At 46.0% G+C, this 16,819-nt stretch overlaps 1 protein-coding gene across 2 annotated transcripts in view; it reads right to left on the bottom strand.

Annotated features, from left to right (window-relative positions):
• The window catches only part of PLD1 (phospholipase D1), a 141,048-nt gene that overhangs the window by 73,386 nt on the left and 50,843 nt on the right, over positions 1-16,819 (bottom strand). The gene's annotated exons all lie outside the window — the stretch shown is intronic.

The following is a 16,819-nucleotide window of genomic DNA, read 5'->3' as shown; positions in this document are numbered from 1 at the left end:
ATCTGCGGCAACGTCAAAGAGCCATCAGCTTCCCCTATTTTCGGGGGAGCTCAAAAGTATGGTTGTGATTTTTTTTTCTTGATCTTATTGTTTTGTCTTACTGGAGATGGTCAGTCAGGTGATGCATCCATAGCAGTGAGCAGAGGAGAAATGACCGCTGGGAGGAGCACAGAGAGAATTAATGCCATGGTGCATCTGCAGCAGCAAAACAGGACACTTTCCTCTACCCTACCTGCAAAAAAACATGTCTCTTCCATATCATTCTCTGCAGCCACTGCAGGCACAAGAACTCTCCAATGGTTTGACTTCACCCCCAAAGGCGTCCACTGTTTGCCGAGAAAGGAAAGCGCCGACAATCTATTTGTAAGCAGCTTTGAGGCGTGTTACAATCAAGCGATGTATAAATTTTATGAAGTACAGTGGTGCCTCGCAAGATGAATTTAATTCGTTCCACGAGTCAATTCGTTTTGCAAAAAAATCGTCTTGCGAATCGCAGTTTCCCAGAGGAATGCATTGAAATTTCTTTTTTTGCCCATAGGAACGCATTAATTAAATTTCAATGCATTCCTATGGGAAACCGTGATTCGCAAGACGAATTTTTCACAAAACGAATTTGTCTTGCAAGACACCATCAGATCACAAAATGCATTCATCTTGCGAAAAATTCGTCTTGCAGGGCATTCGTCTTGCGAGGTATCACTGTAAATAAATAATAAGCATGTGTAAAACAGGCTGTGAGCTCAGCGCGAGAACTGAAAATGAATTCCTGGCCTTCCATGTGCCTTGAGGCAACCTGTTTCTCTCCATTCAAGGCAGAGACTGGAATAAGGAAAATGGGATCCCCCACTCCAGAATATGCTGGTTGAAATAAGCTTATATTGATTACCTTAACAAAACAACACAACCCTCTCTGCCCCCTCCACAACTCATTTCTCTGGAGCTATCTAAAATTTAAAAGCCTTTGGTTTGTATAAATATTTAAGAACAAAGCACTTCATCATTTATGAAGGGCACATTTCTGTATGACAAGGGATGCATCCCTTTAAAATATTGAAAAGTAGACACCACAATCCTTTCGCTACCACCACCGCCAAGTGCCGTATTTTAAAAGGTACAATTCCAATAGGATAGAAAACATAAGAGCACTTGAGTATATTGTACTTGCATGAAGGATTCAAACCCCCAAGTGTGAAATAATACCAGGAAGCTAGGTTTATGTCTTGAGAAGGGTCTGGCTTCTAAGCGGTCTTGCTTTGCATAGCTAAATGAAATATACTCTGGAAGTGTATAATCGATTCTGACCAAACTATGCCTCCTGGTGTATCTTTTGCCCCAGGAGGCTTAGTTTGCTTAGAATTGGGTATATACTTCCAGAGTTAATGCTAAATGCATTGCTTCTGGTAAATGAACCACTATAGCTGTTAGAGGGCCATGAAAATAGGTTTCCGGGGCATTTTAGACTCGCCTACCAATCTACAATCTGAAACCAAAGGGTGCTAAATGTGAAAATATATTGGCAGCTCTCCTACTGGAGATCTAATTGTAAGCCTTCCTGGGCTTCCACAAAGGCTAATTTGGGCACACTCATTTCATCCAAAATGGCTTCTTGCAAGCTAATTCTATGCATATTCCAATAAAAGAGAGATAAATGCGCAGCTAATTATATGCATGAATCAGCCTGGCGTTTGCAGGAAGCATCATTTTATGAGAGGGTTGGAATTACACACCTGGTACAGCCCGTCAGAAATGGGAGGTGCAAATATCATAAGATATTTAATATTATAAAAAAGCATTGTTGTACAGAGCAATACCAGGGAAAACTCAAGGCAGATGGAAACAACAGTATGACACATCCTTGAGTGAACTGGATGAGCCCCAGGAAGCAATATCCTCCTTTTGTACAACAGATCAGCAGTCTTTCATACTCGGTCATGTGCCTGAGTCGTAGGAACTGAATTGCTTCACCCATTAAGCTTGAGGACAAAGCCCAAGAGATTTGTCACGTCACGTCTGACTTTCCTATATGTGCTGGTCTTCTTACAGGCAGCGTAATTGCAAAAGTAATAAAGCTCTTGACATTTCTTGAAGCGCCAGGGTTAAGTTGTTGTTTTTTGCCCTGGAGCCTAATAACTAACGATAGCAGTATCTTTTATTGAAGCAACTTCTATTGAGTTTTCGAGTTGCACTGGGCTTCATGCATCCTATAGGGCTGTAGAGATGAGAAAAAGTTGTTCCGGCTGCAGACACAGGGCCAGGAGTGGGGCAGCACAGGAAGGGCAGTGCTGCTCTCTTCGGGCTTCCCAACACAAATGTGTGGGGCAGGGCAAGGCAGAAGGGAACCGAGCTTCATGGTTGAGTCAGGGTTTGAACCCTGGTCTCCCAGATCCTAATCCAACACTTTAACCACTACACCACAGTGGCTCCCCATCTTACGGAGTCTTTCAGTACTGGTTTCTAGTTTTTCTTTTTATACTGAGGTCGGGCTTTCCCCCCTTTTCTCAGGAAACACTACTCTCAGGACCTAGCAATCCTTCAGTCGGCACCAACCAACCCACCAGCTGTTCGTCTGCGCTTAACTTACTAGGCTGGCACAGATGTCGGCCTTTCTGTGTGGCTGGACTACTCCTAACCCCCCCCCTGAACATTCACTACCGGGGAGTCCGCAGCAACTTCCTGCCTCTTACAAACTAAGGAAAAGACTACCTTACAATTCAGAGGTTTGCGTGTGCAAGCCTCTGACGGTGGAATGGTCTTCAGATAGTCAGAGGAAATTAGGAAATGGACAACCTTGCTTTCTGATGTGAACCAGTCATCTCCTTTCGGATCGTGGAACTGCGGGGGCGGCTTTGTCCAAAAACAGGAAAGAAAAAGGGAGCAGATCACTGGCTTTCAAGAGTGACTCTAAGGTCAGACTTGGGGCGTCTTACCCGGTGAAGTGGGGGAAAATATACAGATAGCTCAGACTCCCCTTATCTGTCAGTGTGACAGGAGAAAGCAATGGGTCAGCTTGTTCTAACTGTTTCAGCGTTATAACGCAAGAAGTTGTTGCCCCGGACATGGTTCTATTTGTAGTGCCAGTTATGCCATAACCAAAAGTCCATAAAGATAAGTACAGAAAAGGATAAATCTGAGATAATTTAACGTTGCTGTGGTTAAGAACAGACCGCCCACTACCATTTCCTTCATTCCCTTTTTACTCTCTCATATTCACTTCTGCATGTGCTGTTCCTGGTTGTTTTAGGCTGCCCCAATTGAGCTTTGCTTCCTCTGGTTACCCCGCTGGAATTCCAATTACTTCCAGACCCTGGAATTGCTGGAGGACTGGTGGCTCCTTCTGGCAAAATGACCTGGTGTGTGCTGGGCCATCAGTCCTTCCTCACCCCCCAGAATCTGGTCAACCGAAACTCCTGGCTGGCTCACCAAATTGGTATCAGAAAAAACTGCTCCTTTTCCCTTATGGGGTACCCAAGAGCCCATATAGAGTCCTTATGTAGTTCCCTATTGGTAGGAGAAAATAACAGAGGCCAACCAGAGAATATTGAGAAGCAAAGCAGCTAGTAAGCTTGATCTTTATTAACTGTTGCAACCGGGTGCTCACAACCACACACGGAAGGCAGGAGGGACCCAGAACATTGCTATGAAAGCCCTTATATAGACTTTTGAAATTCCCACCCTGTAGCTCGAGACCACCCCCCAATACATCATACATACATCACAGAAGGGGTGGTCTACAACAGAAATACATCACAGGAGACAGTCTACAGCAGAAATCCTGTCTGGCAGGAAACCTATTAATGGTCACTGACAGCATTACCTGGGCTCACTCTATTCATACCCAAATGTGCCTTAAGGCAGGATTTGTGAGCACAGAGACAATGGGGAGGTTTCCCCATTTCTTTCCTCCTTACAGAGGAACATTTGAGGTCAATTTGGGGGGGTCAAAATGTTGGAAAATGCCTTGGGGTGCCCTGCAGCCCCCGAAGCTCCAAATGTCCTCAGGTATGTGTAGCTCTGGAAAAGGCATTTATCTTCTTCTCCAGTGCACTTCAGTGACATACAGTATATCAAATGATATATGCACACTAATCTTCTAGCATAACACAGCAAGAAGTGTGAGACATTGTAGAGCTAATCTACATATTTATTTACACACTATGTACAGACAAATGATCCATGGTCTCTCTCTCTCTCTCTCCAGCTCTGAGAGAAGAACAGGCACAAATAAAAGCAAAAGTACAGTAAGTACATACAGCGGAAGAGATAAGACTGTCTTCCGTTCCCACACCTTTCTCAGACAGGCATGTAGTTTACACCAATCTCAACTGCAGCATCGGAGGTGTGAAATACTAACATCCTCCCCCATTTCAGGTAACCGATGCTGCATAGGCTAACGCAGCATTAAGTGAAGTAAACATACAGTTGTCATACACATAATATACCCCTGTAGAACCCATTCCACCTTTGGAACTACCTGCAGTTGGACTGGCCTCGTATCTGACCACCTTGCACTTCTGGTTACCTTTCTTCCAGGGGACTGGAGCCCTAGCCCTGTTCCTGTCTGAGGAAACAGTGTTGTCTCTTGCAGCCTTTTGGGTGTTGTTTCTCATCCTTTGAGGACAAACCCTGTACCCTTTGCAAGACCTCAGGTTTCAAAACCTGTTTCGAGAAACTAGCCACAGCTACATTTACAACAGCTGTGTTAGCATACTCTCGAGTATACCTAGTGGGTGGCTTACCCTTCGTAACTCTTTCAGATCTGCGTATGAGACGCAGGTCTTCCAGACTGGGCTTCTCTTCTTTGGGAGAATAGTGACCTATTGTGAACAGTGGTTCCTCCAAATCTCAATCAGACTGTTCTGATGGTCGGGGCAATGTAATGATTTCAGGTCTATTTTCCTGTACTGTTCAGACAAGTGGTTTATATGTATGTTTTTGCCTGGTACATTAATTTTATATCTTATATATTTTTAATTATTTTATATCTGGTACATTTTTAATTTTGTATCTTAGACCTTATAATTCTCATAACAGTCCCTATATTGCAATGCATCGCCTCACGTTCTGCCTGTTGGGTCAAAATAATAAGTTGCCACATGTTAATAATAATAATAATAATAATAATAATAATAATAATAATAATAATTTATTTGTATACCCCGCCCATCTGGTCACCCTGGGCGGCTTCCAACAAAGATTAAAATACATTAAAATGTCACACATTAAAAACTTCCCTAAACAGGGAAAATCTAGTACTGTATCTTCATTTCTCTTTACATGCAAGCTTGTTTGATGTAAAACAGTCTTGGCTATGAAGTAAGAATAGAACACCCATGAAATTATTTTTAAGAAGAACGAACGAACACAAACGGAAAAGCAAAGCAATCATGCCTTCTAATAAAAACATTTCAACCAACTGTGCACCTTTGTCAAACAGCAGCATTCCACCACCCTCCAACTTTTAAAACTAAGGGGAGTTTCAAAAATGGTTTTGTGATATGGCGTGCAGGTTGCCATAATTAAACAACAACAACTTAGTGCACCAAGTGCATAGATGCTCCTGAACAAACCTATAGCAATTTGCTCCTGGTTTCATTCTGACAAAATGCAGTGTTTAGAAAAGAGCCACCAAAGATTAAAAGGTGAAAATAAATTCAAACGCAGAAGGAACTAACCACTCAGTTTCAAATACAGCTTTACCCCAAGCATAAGGCAAGTACAAGAAAAGGGTATTTTAACTTAGACACTGAATGTTGAAGGGCAGCAGAGCGGTGACCTCACTGGTCAAAAGCATTCCTGTCTCAGGAGTGACAAAACTGCATGGGAAGCAGGAAGGATCTTTTCCTCATTCCTTTAACTACCGGTACCTGTGTGTCTTTTCTTCCACTTTTATTTACACTGCATTGCTCCTGCCTGGTGAGTATTATGCAATCTCAAAGGCATGTCAACGTTATGCAGCCCAAAGCAGTTTTAAACTGATGAGGTTTCCTCAATGATGGCTGTCCAGAGGGGATTTTGGGTCTTTTGCGGGAACTGAATGCTCCCAGATCATCAGTCGCTAAACAGGGGCATAAGGTTAATTAAAGGAAACATGTTGTAAGCAAAGAACAGGGTAATTGGTTCATTACATGCATAGTTCTCGTGTTTTTCATTTCCCAGTAAAAGAGCGAAGCAATTTACATGCTGACATTCATCGTTCCCAGCCACAATATATTGTCCGTCATTGGCTACATAATGATGAGTTTTTGTACAGGAAACTCCCCATTGATGCATTATCCATTTACCGCATGCGGTGCTGGGAACCCGGAAGCGGGGGAAACACAGGACAGTCCTGCTGTCTTGCGAGGAGACCCTTCCCAGACCCTGAAGAGGAGAGGTGATATACAAGGTAGCGCAGCTGCAACAGCTGTGACCTCATGCGTCAGCTGTGCATGGCCCATTATCCCTCTGGCTCACTCTGGAAGCTTCCAGTCAACAGAGCCATGCTGTCCCTCCGGTTCGCATGAGACAGAAGGACAGTGGGGATTCCACAGTTGGCACGCAGGGAAGTGGTAGCTGCTGCTGCTGCTGCTGCTGCTGTGCTACCCCGCATGCCAGCTGTTGGGGAGGAGGCCTCAGCAAAGTCTCACTGCGCCCCTGGCTCACAAGAGGACCCTCCCTAGATCCCTAAGAGGACATCCTCTTTGGCTCTGGGGAGGGTCTCCTTGCCCTCTCCGGGGTGCTCCAAATATACACAATTTTGGTTACACATGTAAACCCCCCCCCCCCGTGTAAATTGGGAGATGGCTGTAATTCTTAGCAATCACTATCTTGTGGTTACCCAAGCCACAGCACAGGCAAGCATAAGAAAACCTTTTTTAGCTTTGTTCTCGCCTGCATGCGACATTGCAGAGGGCTTTGCTCCCAACCTCCGTGCACTGGAACCAAAGGTGAGACTGCGTCCCTATGTGCACACAACTGGTAGGGCTTCTACACATGAATCAGTGGCTCTGGTTCAATCGGGATTCCTGATCACAGGGTACGGACAGCACAGGGCTGGTCCTTGCAGCCAGTGAAAGTATAAAGGCCCTTACCAGCATTGCCAACCCTAAATGCTCAGGTGTTTCTTACATACATTTAACAGAAGAGGGAAGAGACACAATGCAATGCCACTGCATGCCTGAAGCATGCATTATACAAATTCTGATTCAGGCCAATAATGCTTCAAACTTGAGACTCAGCCTCACCATGAACTTATGTAATGGTGCTTCATTTTCCGGGGGTTGGGGGATAATAAGATGCAAAGCCATTTGAGATGTGTCTAGCTGAAGCAACCTACATTTTAATGTCTGTTGCTGTCAGGATGATCCTCGAAAACCGACATGCATCCGTTTATCTCCCTAAGCTCTTCTATTAATTGTTTTATTTTTATTTATTTTTTAAAAAACTGGCAAAGAGAAAGGTGGTGCATTATACACCTTCGCCAATTAACCTAAGATGTGTTTTGTATCACAGTGGACAAAATATCACCCATTTGTGGCCTGCTTCGTGTACACCTGTGTGCACACAGACGTGTAGCAACACAAAGAGCAGGTTTGTGGCATATGCGTGAATATTCTAATCCCCTTTCCCACCAGATTTTTAGGGTGGTGGTTGGATGGCTACAGGATTTGCACACATACTATAACCATGTGGGATAGCACCTATCTAACAAACCATGTTTTGGGTTTGGGTTTGGGGCAAAGCGGGGAACCTGCAGCACAGAATGCTAAGTGGGAGGAAGCAGTTGAAGGGAGCATGGACTAACAGTCACGGTGGCGGAGGGATTATTGTAATCTGGAAGATGGAGAAGGGAGAGAGTAGAGGGAACTGGTTGGGTGGGAATGGGTTTAAGACAGGAGCAGCCAACATGGTGCTTTCCAAGGGGTATAGAGTCAATCAATCAATTAATCATTTTATTTGTATGCCACCTTTCCAAAGTTAAAACTATGCTCAAAGCGGCTTACAACATACAACAAATTCCATAACTACAAATATAACAAAAGTACGTACAGTCAAACCTCGGGTTACAGTTGCTTCAGGTTGCGTATTTTCGGGTTGCGCTCCGCGCCAAACCCAGAAGTACAGGAACGGGTTACTTCCGGGTTTTGACGTGTGTGTATGTGCAGAAATGCTAATTCGCGCTTTGCGCATGCACAGAAGTACCGAATTGCAACCCGCACATACGCAGACGTGAAGACGCTGGTTGCAAATGCTGCGGGTTGCAAAGGTGCCTCCCACATGGATCACATTCGCAACCCGAGCATCCACTGTAGTAATAAGCATCAAAAAGTACACAACCAAATTGAACAATTTCCACTAACTCCCATCAGCTCCCGCCAACAGGGCCAACGGCCAAGAAGGATGGGAGCTGCAGAGAATCCTAGAATTATAATAATAATAATAATAATAATAATAATAATAATAATAATAATAATTTATTATTTATACCCCGCCCATCTGGCCGGGTTCCCCCAGCCACTCTGGGCGGCTTCCAACAAAACAGAAATTCTAAAATACAGAAATCCATCAAACATTAAAATACAGAAATCCATTAAACATTAAAAGCTTCCCTAAACAGGGCTGCCTTGAGATGCCTTCTAAAGGTCTGGTAATTGTTGTTCTCTTTGACCTCTAGTGGGAGGGCATTCCACAGGGTGGGTGCCACTACCGAGAAGGCCCTCTGCCTGGTTCCCTGTAACTTGGCTTCTCGTAGTGAGGGAACCGCCAGAAGGCCCTCGGAGCTGGACCTCAGTGTCCAGGCAGAACGATGGAGGTGGAGACGCTCCTTCAGGTATACCGGACCGAGGCCGTTTAGGGCTTTAAAGGTCAACACCAACACTTTGAATTGTGCTCGGAAACGTACTGGGAGCCAATGTAGGTCTTTCAGGACCGGTGTTATGTGGTCTCGGCGGCCGCTCCCAGTCACCAGTCTAGCTGCCGCATTCTGGATTAGTTGTAGTTTCCGGGTCACCTTCAAAGGTAGCCCCACGTAGAGCGCATTGCAGTAGTCCAAGCGAGAGATAACTAGAGCATGCACCACTCTGGGGAGACAGTCAGTGGGCAGGTAGGGACTCAGCCTGCGTACCAGATGGAGCTGATAAACAGCTGCCCTGGACACAGAGTTGACCTGTGCCTCCATGGACAGCTGTGAGTCTAAGATGACTCCCAGGCTGCGCACCTGGTCTTTCAGGGGCACAGTTACCCCATTCAGGACCAGGGAGTCCTCCACACTCGCCCGCCTCCTGTCCCCCACAAACAGTACTTCTGTCTTGTCAGGATTCAATCTCAATCTGTTAGCCGCCATCCATCCTCCAACCGCCTCCAAGCACTCACACAGGACCTTCACCGCCTTCACTGGTTCTGATTTAAAAGAGAGGTAGAGCTGGGTATCATCAGCATACTGATGGACACCCAGCCCAAACCCCCTGATGATCTCTCCCAGCGGCTGCATATAGATGTTAAAAAGCATGGGGGAGAGGACAGAACCCTGAGGCACCCCACAAGTGAGAGCCCAGGGGTCTGAACACTCATCCCCCACCACCACTTTCTGAACACGGCCCAGGAGGAAGGAGCGGAACCACTGCATGACAGTGCCCCCAGCTCCCAAGCCCTCTAGACGGTCCAGAAGGATGTTATGGTCGATGGTGTCAAAAGCCGCTGAGAGATCCAGCAGAACAAGGAAACAGCTCTTACCTTTGTCCCTAGCCCGCCGGAGATCATCGACCAGTGCGACCAAGGCAGTTTCAGTCCCATGATGAGGCCTGAATCCTGACTGGAAGGGATCCAAATGGTCCGCTTCTTCCAGGCGTGCCTGAAGTTGTTCAGCAACCACTCGCTCAATCACCTTGCCCAAGAATGGAAGATTTGAGACTGGGCGATAGTTGGCCATATTGGCCGGATCTAAAGATGGTTTTTTAAGAAGCGGTTTAATAACCGCCTCTTTCAGCGGGTCTGGGAAGGCTCCCTCATGGAGAGAAGCATTTACCAACCCACGAAGCCCATCGCCCAGCCCTTCCCGGCTAGCTTTTATAAGCCAGGATGGGCAAGGATCAAGGAGACAGGTGGTTGGTTTCAATCGACGAAGCAGCCTGTCCACATCCTCGGAGGTAACAGATTGAAATTGATCCCACAAAACTTGACTAGACAGGACTCTAGCACTCCCCCGCCCCGGCCCTGCTCCCACGGTGGAGTCTACCTCTTCCCGAATCTGAGCGACTTTATCTGCAAAAAACTTTGCAAAATCATTGCAGGAGATCATGTGGCCCGTACTGGGCCCGGATGGAGCAGGTGGTTCCGCTAAATTGCGAACCACCTGGAAGAGTCTCCTGCTGCTGTTTTCTGCAGATGCGATGGAGACAGTGAAGAAGGTCCTCTTCGCCATCGCCATTGCCACTTGGTAGGCTCGAAGTTGAGCTCTAGCCCGTGTCCGGTCTGATTCAAAATGAGTTTTCCGCCACCGGCGCTCTAGCCGTCTCAACGACTGTTTCATCGCCCTCAGCGCCGGGGAAAACCACGGGGCTGTCCGGGCTCCATGCAATCTGAGAGGGCGCTTCGGAGCCAGACAGTCAATAGCGCTGGTTAACTCCGCATTCCAGCGGGCCACCAGGGAATCAGCTGAAAGGCCATCGACATGGGATAAAACATCCCCTACCACTCTCTGGAAGCCAATTGGATCCATTAAGTAGCGGGGGCGGACCATCCGAATCGGTCCCACCTCCCTGCAGAGGGGAAGGGTTGTGGAGAAGTCCAGTTGCACCAGAAAGTGATCTGACCATGGCACTTCTTTTGTTTCGCTTTTACTTAATGTCAGATCACCAACATCCATAGAGGTAAACACCAAGTCCAAGGCATGTCCGCGGCTATGAGTTGGGCCAGACTTATTCAGGGACAGCCCCATGGTGGCCATGCTTTCCACGAAGTCCCGAGCGACACCTTGTAAGGTCGTATCGGCATGGATGTTAAAATCCCCTAAGACAACCAAGCTAGGTGTCTCCAGGAGCACATCCGACACGACCTGAAGCAGCTCGGGCAGGGAATCCTTGGTGCAGCGGGGAGGTCGGTACACCAAAAGGAATCCTGTACTGCCCCTATTGCCCAACTTCCAGAACATGCACTCAGAAAACTCAGTCTTACCAATAGGACGCCTGGTGCAAACTAATGACTTCCTAAAAATCACTGCAACCCCCCCTCCCCGCCCAGATGGCCTGGGTTGCTGTGCATAAGAGAAACCTGGTGGACAAGCAGCGCCAAGAACGGGCCCATCGGCTTCATCCAACCAGGTCTCTGTCACACATGCCAGGTCAAATCCTCCATCCACAATCAGGTTGTGAATGGCAGTGGTCTTATTCATCATCGACCTGGCATTGCACAGCAGCACCTTCAGGTCATGTGGGTATCCCTTGCTGATTCCAATATCCGTCCGGTCAGGACCAGACCCGGAGGCAGGGATAGTCCTCAGACAACGACTAAGTCTGCCTCCTCGGTAATGACATGGTCTGGTCTTAGCGTAACTCCTCCTCCTACCCGTGACCACTGAGATCGGTTGTCCCAGTGCATCACCCCCTGTGGAATCTGCCCCAGCCATTTTGCTTGCTGGGACCCCCTCCCGGGCAGCCCTGACCCCTCCCCTTAAAAACAAAATAAAACCTCTGTAAAAAACAGCAAAGAACAGAACAAAAGAAAAACACAAAAAACACAATAAAACAATAAAAATTACAAATACACTAAAATTTAACAGATTCCCACACCCAACTAAAAATCCCTCCCTAAAACCTATGTAAATCAAAAAATACAGTAAAACAATACAAAGACAGAAAATTACAAACTAAAATTGACCTGTACTCCCCTAGTACAGTCATACCTCGGTTTAAAAATGCTTCGGTTTGAGTACTTTCAGTTTAAGTACTCCGCGGACCCGTCTGGAACGGATTAATCCACTTCCCATTACTTTCAATGGGAAAGTTCGCTTCAGGTTAAGTACAGACTTCCGGAACCAATTGTGTACTTAAACCGGGGTACAGTGGTGCCTCGCAAGACGAATTTAATTCGTTCCGCGAGTCAATTCGTTTTGAGAAAAATTCGTCTTGTGAATCGTAGTTTCCCATAGGAATGCATTGAAATTTCTTTTTTTGCCCATAGGAATGCATTAATTAAATTCCAATGCATTCCTATGGGAAACCACGATTTGCAAAACGATTTTTTCGCAAAATGAATTCATCTTGCGAGTCACCATCAGATCGCAAGAAGCATTCGTTTTGCGAAAAATTCGTCTTGCAGGGCATTCGTCTTGCGAGGTAGCACTGTACCACTGTATTGGAAGGGACCACGGGGGTTACCTAGTATTTTGCCCAACGTGGGGCTCAAACCCACAATCCTGAGATTAAGAGTCTTGTGCTCTACCAACTGAGCTGTCAGGGGGGGGATCAGTTCAACAACATCTGGAAAGCACAACCTTGACTATCCTTGGTTCAGGAGATTCTAATCCCATTCATCACACACCTCATTTCTCCGCAAATAAACATTGTTGTTAATCCTGGGTGGTACTTATTTTTACTGATTTCATAAAGTTTATATTCCACTTGATTGTAGAACCCCACACTTAAAGGGTCTGAATACCTGCCCCAATCCCTAGAAAGGCCCAAGCTTGTGTTGTTCACACAGTGAGATACCGGTAGCAACAACTATTCAATGGAGTGGGTACCAACTTTCTTGTAAAAAATGTAAAAGCTCCTGGAGAGACATGACCCTCTTCAACTTAATAGTTAGCCAACCCCTTCATTTCTGTTGAACTCAATAGCACTTACAGCCACTGCTCTCAACCAGTGTGACTACTTTGCACCATATCCTTGGGCACCACTTGGAACTGAGCCGAAGTTCACCTTCCCTCCAGTCATCTCCATGACTAACCGCTCTTCCGTGCAGGAACGTACTGCATATAGAAATTTCTCTCCTTTCTCTCCTGTCAATGGGAGGTGAGTCAGTTGCTCATTATTTGGCTTCCTCTTCCTGTGAACAGTGAGAATCAGAGGCTGGGAGAGGCAAGGCGGTTTTAGAGTAAAAAAAACATGAAAAGCTTCTTTCTGTGCATCAGCAACGCTCACTGAGCAAATACACCAAGGGACTTCTTGGGTTTTGGCATCTACTTTCGAGAACGCTTGCAAATTGGCAACAAGGATAAAACTTATATTTCATTAGCTATCCCAAACCGTTGAGAAGGTTCAGGTAGGTAGCTGTTTTGGTCTGACACAGTCGAAATAAATAAATAAAATTGTCCAGTAGCACCTTAGAGACCAACTAAGTATGTTCTGGGTATAAACTTTCATGTGCGCATGCACACTTCTTGCATGCACACAAAAGCTTATACCCAGAACAAAGTTAGTTGGTCTCTATGGTGCTACTGGACAATTTTTTTTATTTATTTCATTGAGAAGACTGGGAAATGAAAAACTAACAAAAATGACCAATGTGCCACCAATTGCCTACAATCTTAGAAGGCCACCAACTTGGGTGGCTTTTCATAGAATCATATAATTGTAAAGTTGGAAGGGACTTTGGGGGTCATTTAGTCCAACCCCTTTGCATTGCAGCAATCTCAGCTAAACCATCCGTGACAAGCGGCCATCCAGCCCCTGCTTAAAACCTTCAAGGAAGGTGAGCCCACAACCTCCCGAGGGAGACTGTTCCACTGTCGAATGACTTTTACTGTCAGAAAGTTGTTCCTGATGTTTAGTTGCAATCTCCTTTCTTGTAACTTGAAGCCATTCCTACCCTCTGGGGCAGGAGAAAACAAGCTTGCGCCTTGAGACAGCCCTTGAGATATCTGAAGACGGCTGCCATATCTCCTCTCAGTCTCCCCCTTTCCAGAGTAAACATACCCAGTTCCTTCAAACAAACAAACTGTTCCTCATAAGACTTGGCTTCCAGACCCTTGATCATCTTGGTCGCCCTTCTCTGCACACATTCCAGCTTTTATTCTACTCTTTACAGGAAGGGCAGGATGAAAATGTGCAATTCATATAGCCTCCAGTTCAGGCATCTCTTTTGCTGTGTAAGAGGAGCTATTCACTGCGTCAATCCAGTGAGGATTAGTTAAATTCATGGAGGGTAAAGCTATCAATGGCTACTAGCCACAATAGCTATATTCTGCCTCCAGTGTTGGAGGTAGCAAGCCTCTGGATGCGACCACAAGCAGGGAAAGGACTATTGTGCTCATGCCTGGCTTGTGGGCTTCCCATGGCTTCTGGTTGGCTGAGAAGAGCCTATGGGCCGAATCTGGCAATCAGGCTCTTCATGTGTCCTTACATTTCTTGCAATTGTCAGCTCTCATAAACATTTATTACCCATCACTGCTTCCTTAACATGGATTCTCCTAGGCATGCTTTAAAGAATTCTGCTGGTACCTATTTTGAAGGAACAAGATTGCTGGCAAATTTCCATGATAGGTAAAGGTAAAGGTGCCCCTGACCATCAGATCCAGTCGTGTCCGACTCTGGGGTTGCGGCGCTCATCTCGCTCTATAGGCCGAGGGAGCCGGTGTTTGTCCGCAGACAGCTCCCGGGTCATGTGGCCAGCATGACAAAGCTGCTTCTGGTGAACCAGAGCAGCGCACGGAAACGCCGTTTACCTTCCCGCCGGAGCGGTCCCTATTTATCTACTTGCACTTTGATGTGCTTTCGAACTGTTAGGTGGGCAGGAGCTGGGACCGAGCAACGGGAGCTCACCCCGTTGCAGTGATTCGAACCGCCAACCTTCTGATCAGCAAGCCCTAGACTCTGTGGTTTAACCCACAGTGCCACCTGGGTCCCAAATTTCCATGATAGTGGGCAGCAAATATTCTAAATGGTTTAGAGAAACATTTTCATCCATAGCTCTTACATAGTTGGGGACACTTAGAAACAAATTAACCGACGACTCTATTTTTGCAGTAGGTACAGGCTGTGCGTCTCTTTGATGAAACAATGGTCATTGACTTCAAATGGGAAAAGCCCATAAAATGAGCCCTAGCTCTTGTCCCAAGGATAACGGGACAAGGGTGGTGTGATGCATAAGAATTGGAGAAGTAGACCTGGGTTGAAATGCCTAGCACTTGGCCATGAAACTCACTGAGCAGCCTTGGGCAAGTTTCAGATTGGAATGCTATGCAGGCATATGGAAGTAAGTCCCATTGAACAAAATGAGATGGCACCTTATTTGTAACAAAAAACAGAAAAATAGCATTACCAACTGGACACGTTGATTTTTTTTTAAGGCAGTTAGGAGCTTGGGTGATATTACATATTTTCCCCTAATAGATTAGGTAAAGGTAAAGAACCCCTGGACGGTTAAGTTCAGTCAAAGGCGACTATGGGGTGTCAAAGGCGACTATGGGGTTGTGGCAGCACTCAATTCACTTTCAGGCCGAGGGAGCTGGCGTTTGTCCACAGTCACCTTTCCCTGGTCATGTGGCCAGCATGACTAAACCGCTTCTGGTGTAATGGAACACCGTGACGGAAACCAGAGCGCAAGGGGACGCCATTTACCTTCCTGCCACAGAGGTACCTATTTATCTACTTGTTCAAACTGCTATGTTGGTAAGAGTGGGGACAGAGCAACGGGAGCTCACCCCATCGCCAGGATTTGAACCTCCAACCTTCTGATTGGCAAGCCCAAGAGGCTCAGTGGTTTAGCTAAGCTGAAAATTTGGGCATACTAAATCACCCCTATTGGCTGTAGTATTTTGCAAAGGAGAGTCATGGAAATGACACTTCCTGAAACACAGTGATGAGGAAGCATTGCTCCTCGCCATCCTGCTGCGTAGTTGACTGAAAACAGGTGTTTGCAACAATGAGTTAATAACTTACTAATTAATGTACAAAGCAAGTTCACCTGACAAGTGAGGTCTGGCTGTGCCAGGCACAAGGTGGAACGCTGGCACTACCAAGATGAATCTTATTTTCTTTCTCTCCCACTCTGCCCTCATCCTTGACATCGCCTTAAGATAATTTATTGGCTGGTTAGGGCCATTAAGTCTTGTAGGGCAAGATTAAATAGCACTTACGATAAAGAATTTACAAAACCATGGTTTTATTAACTTTGACTATGCAAACAGCACCCCTGTGCAAAGGGTCTCCCATGTGTGGAAGGATTGTTCTTTGAAACCAAGAAGCAGGAAGACTGAAGCAGGATGCTACAACAAAATATTGCAGTGTTACAGCCAACCATCTCTCCCAGGAGACTGGATTCCATTATCCTTCGCCTAGCTTTCCAGTTCCCATCTTCAGCTTAAAAATGTTCTCAAACCCTCCTCTAGGGCTATACAACAAAAACAAACTTTTGACCAATGCAGAAAATTCTGGCTTTCAGCACAAAGCATGTGTCCCCCCCCCCTCAGACCAAGCCTGATGAGAGGTACCAGTATATTTTGTTTTTATTGTGTAATTGTATATGAATTCCTCCCTTTGCATTTCAGGCTTGCCAATCCATAACAGCCTAACATTTCCGCAAGAGCCGTTAATGCAGCTACAATGTTGATGCAGGTTATTTTAAGTGCCTGGTCAAACACATTACAATCTCTTCCAGGATAAAATTTGGACTTTTATAGCACTGTTCTGCCTCCCCTGTCCTACATCAGTGACTCTTAACTGCTAAGTCAAAAGTCCATGTGCTCCCCACTCAGCGCTCAGTTCCCACAACCCTTTGCAATCAGTGACCCTTTTGGCGAGGTTTCTTTGGAAATATCCTACAGTTCCTACTATTGACTAAATGCTGCTATGGGAACAGCACCGGACAGGCCCCGGCACGAGACAAAGCCGCTTGTTCTGTC

This window comes from Zootoca vivipara, chromosome 5, assembly GCF_963506605.1.
Source record: "Zootoca vivipara chromosome 5, rZooViv1.1, whole genome shotgun sequence".
Classification (NCBI taxonomy): domain Eukaryota; kingdom Metazoa; phylum Chordata; class Lepidosauria; order Squamata; family Lacertidae; genus Zootoca; species Zootoca vivipara.
The sequence above is the reverse complement of the archived record's forward strand: the minus strand, read 5'-3'. Positions and strand labels throughout refer to the sequence as shown.